Below are 6,000 nucleotides of genomic sequence, written 5' to 3'. Positions count from 1 at the left end.
AATGCAGTAATCATCAAAAACCCGAGGCTCAGGGCCAAACAGACCCAAAGACCTGTAGGGCCATCTGCCTGTTGAAAACTATGATTAAGGTATAGAAGAGGCTACTCTGTAATCAGTTACAGTCTCACAGGAGGCTCTTTGGCCTTAGTACATGTCAGTACAGCTTTAGACCTGAAAGCTCCATAGACCATGTAATTAACCTCGTGCTGGAAATAATACAGGGCAAACGAGAAAAATACACAGCAGCAATAGCAGTAGACATAGCTTGTGCCTTCAACAGTCACTGGTGGCTTGCCTTTTTCACATGGCTTCAAGAAATGCAGATACCAACAGTTCTATACATGAGCTTACTCGACTACCGCAAAAACAGGCAAGAAAATAACTAAAGGATGTCCACAAGACTCAATATGCGGGCCAGCTTTCTGCAATGTTGGCGTACAACCACTCCTAAGCAATCTGGATGAAGATGACTGGGTTAAGGATATAGTCGCCTACACTGGTGACTTGCTAGTAGTATAACTGCAAACTCGAGAGGGCAACCTGATAGCAAGGCTACACAACTCCTTTAAATGTAAGTAACAGAACAAGATCATGATTTCAGCAAACAAGACAGTATATTTATTGATCACTGCAGGGAAACCCCACTATTAGACTGAACAACACTAGCATACAGAGAAAAATAGCAATAAGATACTTAGGCATACATCTTGACAAACATTTAACATTCAACGAGCACATAAGACTTAAAATTGAGAAAGTGACAAGACTAATGCACAAACTTGCCATGCTAAACTCAGCTCACTACAGACTACCATTGGAGACAGTAAGAATGTATCACACAGCTCTTTGCGTCTGGTATGTGTTGTGCAGCAAGTACCTTGGCAAAATGGCTGTCAATCATGGTCCACAAAACCACTGTGAGGCATGAACAAAGATGTCAAGGGCATTTGGCCCATGTCCATGGAAATCCTATGAATTGTACTTGCAACATACCTCACTGATATAACCATTAGACACAGAACAGAGGCATACTGGCTTGAACAGTGAAGGCTGGACAAGACACATGAGATAACAGAGGAGCATATTACAGAAGAATGCCAAATAAATCTCTGGTAGGCTGAGACATGGTAAAAAGAATGGGAAACATCTGACAAGGGTCATTGGATCTTCTTCTTCCCAAACATCTGGAAATGTTTGAGGCTCAGACATATTGACCCAAATATGAAGTCTTCACGGGTTGTCAGCTGAGTAACATCGTCATGTCATAGCAATGTTTCAATGGAATGCGTCTCCATCAGCTTCAGGTGAAGATGATGGAGACGCATTCCATGATGGAGATGCATTCCATCAGAATGTTTCTACGAGATGATGACGCTACTCGGCCGACAACCTGTGAAGACTTCATATATGAAATTCACTGAGAAAGCCTGCACTCACATACACTCCTGGAAATTGAAATAAGAACACCGTGAATTCATTGTCCCAGGAAGGGGAAACTTTATTGACACATTCCTGGGGTCAGATACATCACATGATCACACTGACAGAACCACAGGCACATAGACACAGGCAACAGAGCATGCACAATGTCGGCACTAGTACAGTGTATATCCACCTTTCGCAGCAATGCAGGCTGCTATTCTCCCATGGAGACGATCGTAGAGATGCTGGACGTAGTCCTGTGGAACGGCTTGCCATGCCATTTCCACCTGGCGCCTCAGTTGGACCAGCGTTCGTGTTGGACGTGCAGACCGCGTGAGACGACGCTTCATCCAGTCCCAAACATGCTCAATGGGGGACAGATCCGGAGATCTTGCTGGCCAGGGTAGTTGACTTACACCTTCTAGAGCACGTTGGGTGGCACGGGATACATGCGGACGTGCATTGTCCTGTTGGAACAGCAAGTTCCCTTGCCGGTCTAGGAATGGTAGAACGATGTGTTCGATGACGGTTTGGATGTACCGTGCACTATTCAGTGTCCCCTCGACGATCACCAGTGGTGTACGGCCAGTGTAGGAGATCGCTCCCCACACCATGATGCCGGGTGTTGGCCCTGTGTGCCTCGGTCGTATGCAGTCCTGATTGTGGCGCTCACCTGCACGGCGCCAAACACGCATACGACCATCATTGGCACCAAGGCAGAAGCGACTCTCATCGCTGAAGACGACACGTCTCCATTCGTCCCTCCATTCACGTCTGTCGCGACACCACTGGAGGCGGGCTGCACGATGTTGGGGCGTGAGCGGAAGACGGCCTAACGGTGTGCGGGACCGTAGCCCAGCTTCATGGAGACGGTTGCGAATGGTCCTCGCCGATACCCCAGGAGCAACAGTGTCCCTAATTTGCTGGGAAGTGGCGGTGCGGTCCCCTACGGCACTGCGTAGGATCCTACGGTCTTGGCGTGCATCCGTGCGTCGCTGCGGTCCGGTCCCAGGTCGACGGGCACGTGCACCTTCCGCCGACCACTGGCGACAACATCGATGTACTGTGGAGACCTCACGCCCCACGTGTTGAGCAATTCGGCGGTACGTCCACCTGGCCTCCCGCATGCCCACTATACGCCCTCGCTCAAAGTCCGTCAACTGCACATACGGTTCACGTCCACGCTGTCGCAGCATGCTACCAGTGTTAAAGACTGCGATGGAGCTCCGTATGCCACGGCAAACTGGCTGACACTGACGGCGGCGGTGCACAAATGCTGCACAGCTAGCGCCATTCGACGGCCAACACCGCGGTTCCTGGTGTGTCCGCTGTCCGTGCGTGTGATCATTGCTTGTACAGCCCTCTCGCAGTGTCCGGAGCAAGTATGGTGGGTCTGACACACCGGTGTCAATGTGTTCTTTTTTCCATTTCCAGGAGTGTATATTGACCCAAGTCATGGTATGGAACACTTCTTTAGAAGTAAGTTACCAATAAGAAATAAAACAACAAATTTTCCTGTACAAAGTAAAACAACAAATCTTTAGTTTTTGGCTCATTATTTTCAAAAATGTATGCTGTATAACATGCAAACTGTAAAACATATGAATTCTATAATATTGTACATAAAAATATATAAGTAGTACCATAAGATTAGCTACACATACCCAATCACACAACATAGATAATAAGTGCCTTTTGGGGAGATGAGTCTCCAGGTCACATTTCCAAGGCTCCTCTCCTACTTACAGCATGGGCAAATGGAGGAAGTAATTGTAGTAAAAAATAGTACTGTTAAACCTCTCACACAAACCATGTAGAGTTAATCTCACAAGATACATACATACAGTAGTAACCAAAGTAGAATACCTAACTCAGGTGACATAGGCTCGCAGTGTTTACTGAAGCCAGGTAAAGGGACCTCTTTTACTATCTAAATCTTTCTTTTCTTCTAATATTTCTTCTTAAGGATACAGTAAACATTTTTTCCTTTCCAAAAATGTCCTTTATGTATCACATTTTTTTAAAAACCAGCAGGCAGCCAGAGCCCTCAAAATCACCTGGGAAGAAACATCACTAGAACACTGTACGTATCCCTAATGCCTAGCGGTAACCCTTGACCGTGCATTAACATATAAGAGGTACTGCCTAAATACCAAGCAAAAAGTGGCAGCCAGGAACAATATCATCAGAAAGCTAACAGGCGCAGCCTGGGGAGCACACGCCAACACGGTAAGAACCTCTTCCCTTGCATTGTGTTACTCTGCTGGAGAATACGCAAGCCCAGTGTGGTTCAGTTCTTGCCCTGCCAAAACAGTAGATGTCGCTCTTAATGATACTTGTCATATCATCACCGGGCGCCTCAAGACTACTCCACTGGATAAACTGTACAGCCTCTTGGGAATTGCAGCCCCCGACATCTGCCAAGAGGTAGCAGCAAAAAGTGAGAAGAAAAAAAATCAGAAACTTCTGAATCTCACCCCCTATATGGCTATCAACCAGCAAACCCATGACTAAAATCCAGAAAGAACTTTCTCAGATCTACCGAGGCTCTAGTTGGGGCACCACAGCAATGCCGAATCGAACTATGGCGTGCAAGACTTACCAGTACTGTGGGATGGATTACACCAAGTGAAAGGCTACCACCCGGATACACAGAGAATTGGAATACATGGAAATCCCTCAACAGACTACGCTCAGGTGTCATGAAATGTAAGAGCAATCTGACTAAATGGGGTTTCCTAACGGAGTCGCCACTCTGTGAGTGTGGAGCAACGCAGACGACCTTCCACCTGCTCCAGTGTACCCAATGTCCAGCAACATGCACAACAGAAGACCTGCTACATGCAACGCAATAGAGGTTGCTAACTTCTGGGTGGCAAAAGTGTAAATAATTGTCTTGTAAATATATATATATATATACATGACATGTAAATATTGTACATTATGTTATACATTGTAAATGCTTCTGATACAAATATATAAATAAGCAATGTAATTATGTAAAGGACAAGAAAAATAACAGCACTGAGAGAATATGAAGAGTCTGTCCCCACAGTTTGTTACTAATTTTTAGTAGCAAACAACCCACCATAGTTACTAAGGCAGTGGATCACTCTGTAATGTTAATAAACATATAAATAAATATTTAAAGACAGGATGAAATTATCGTCTTGCAGCAGAGTGTGCACTGGTATGAAACTTCCTGGCAGGTTAAAACTGTATGCCAGACCCATACTCTAATTCAGGGCCTTTTCCTTTTGCCAGCAAGTGCTTTTCTAACTGAGCTACCCAAGTCCAACTCATGACCTGTCGCCACAACTTTATTTCTGTCTGTACCTCATCTTCTGCCTTCCATACTTCACATAAGATCTCATGTACCTCTTGCAGGACTAGCAGTTCCAGAAGAACAGATATTGGTGCAGAATTAAAAAATTCATTCTGGTAGCATCCCCCTGTTGTGACTATGACATGTCTTCACAATATCGTTTCTCCCAAGAGTGGTAGTCTTCCAAGTTTCACAGAAGAACTTCTGTGAAGTTTGCAGGGTATGAGGGCTATTCAGAAAGTACAGAACATTTTGGAATTAAGAAACACACATTTTATTATATTCATCTGAAAGAGAAACTGACATGCTACATTTCCATATAGTCACCAAACACATTGAGGCACTTATCATAGCGGTGGACAAGATTTGAAAGACCTTTGACATAATATTCTGCTGCCTGAGACTTCAGCCAGTGAGTCACGCCTGCCTGGAGTTCCATGTCGTCATCAAAGTGCTGTGTTGCAAGCCATTTCCTCACCTTGGGAAGCAATTTGGAGGTTGCTTGGTGCAAAATTGGGGCTGTAGGTCAGATGAGGGAAAATTTCCGATTTGAATGAATTAAGGAGTTCTTTAGTGCAGTTTGCCATGTGAGGTCTGGCAATGTTGTGCGAAAACAAAATTTTGGACATCAGTGTTCCTCAGTGTTTGTTTTGAACTGCTCTTCTAGGGCTGTGCAAAGTTTGACAGTACTGGGCAGAATTTATGGTTGCTCCATGTTCAAGAAAATCAATAAGAAGCACACCTAGCCTATCCCAAAACACTATCGCCATCAACTTCCTTGCTGACAAGGTTTGCAAACATTTTCTTAGTTTTTGGAGGGACCTTGTGTGCCCCCACTCCATGGACTGTAATTTTGTCTTGCAATTGACGTGTTTCACCTAAGTCTCATCACCAGTTATGATTCAGTCCAGCAGCGAATCACCATGTTTGTGGTAGGCCTCCATAAATGTCAACGTTGCCCCCATTCACTGTTCTTTATGGTGCTTTGTAAGCATTTTGGACACCCACTGTGCATAAAATTTGTGGTAGCCTAGCTTTTGAGTGACAATTTCAAACAACAAAGTCCATGAAACTTGTGGAAAAGAAAGTGAAAGCTCTGTTATTGTGTAGCGACAGTTTTCACGAATCGTTTCATCAACTTTTGTGACAAGATCGTCAGTCACAATGCTCGGGCGTCCACTCTTCTCTTCATCATGAATGTTGGTTCACCCATTTTTAAACCAAATGCACCATTTCTGGACAGAACATGCACT

The sequence above is a fragment of the Schistocerca cancellata genome, chromosome 2, assembly GCF_023864275.1.
Source record: "Schistocerca cancellata isolate TAMUIC-IGC-003103 chromosome 2, iqSchCanc2.1, whole genome shotgun sequence".
NCBI classification, from domain to species: domain Eukaryota; kingdom Metazoa; phylum Arthropoda; class Insecta; order Orthoptera; family Acrididae; genus Schistocerca; species Schistocerca cancellata.
The sequence above is the reverse complement of the archived record's forward strand: the minus strand, read 5'-3'. Positions refer to the sequence as shown.